The sequence below is a fragment of the Caenorhabditis briggsae genome (assembly GCF_000004555.2).
Source record: "Caenorhabditis briggsae complete genome, chrIV, whole genome shotgun sequence".
Lineage (NCBI taxonomy): Eukaryota > Metazoa > Nematoda > Chromadorea > Rhabditida > Rhabditidae > Caenorhabditis > Caenorhabditis briggsae.
Genome location: NC_013487.2, coordinates 9,370,669 through 9,371,750, shown reverse-complemented (window position 1 = coordinate 9,371,750; position 1,082 = coordinate 9,370,669).

Here is a 1,082-nt window from a genome sequence, read left to right as displayed (position 1 = left end):
GGCCCGGCGTATGCTTTTTTCTTAGCTAGTCTCTTTTGGATTCAACTTTTGGAACTCAAAATTTGTGGAATGGGAATTTTCGGAACGTCAGCGTGCCGTCAAAGCCTAGCTACGAGATAAGAAACACTGTTGATAATAATATATGCAGTTTATTATGTCAACAAATAAATTATGCAAAGAAAACATTAAATTTTTAGTAAGAACACAAACAATTCAAAAAATCGTAAAATTATAATTTTGTTTCCTTCTGAGTTTGTCGTCGCAAGGCGAAATGAGCAGAATATGTGAAGGCGTTGCTGAAAATCTCATTCATGAAGCATACTGTATTGTTTTCATTTTCGGAGTAATAATGAGACGAAAAAATACCAGTTGAAAGAAAGGCGAAACGGCAATCAGAGACAAAATTATTTTTTGCATATTTTTAGAAAAAATCGGCCACTGACAAAATAATCATTCGACTGAACCGGAAATTCACGAAAAAAATTCTATTTTATATGATTTTTACAATAAATTACAAAAAAAAACCATTTTTTAAGTTGTAAAGTCGTTTAAAATTCGGAAAAATGAAGTCGGAAAATAAAAAAATTAAAAAGTTTGCGCGTCGGATTGCGTGCTTTAGGTGCGAACACCGCGACGGCAAATCACACGTTCCCTGAAATTTTCCCCGAAAATTTTGCTGTCTCGCCCCCTTTAAGACCAACATTCTAACTCGTTTCCTTTCAGCTGAAAAGTTTGCGACTTCGAAAAAAAATCACTGAAAATCGGTCGTCGTGAAAAATTTCAAATTAGTGTAAACACGATAATATCAGATTCAAAACCAGCGTAAAAAATCACACTAGAAAATGTTTGTTTGAGTTTGCATATCTTGAGCACAAAATGAGTTTTAGTCCAAAAAGTGCAAAGACACCATGTGGGGGAGCACATGGCACCAAAAATTCGCCCAAAATCGACCACCTCCATTTTGATGAATATCATACCAGATGTAGTATTTGTTATGGTTATTATTCTGGCAAAGTTTCAAGATTCGTTCTCATCGTCTTCGTGTTTTTTTCCAAGTACCAAAAAATCGGGAATAATTACTT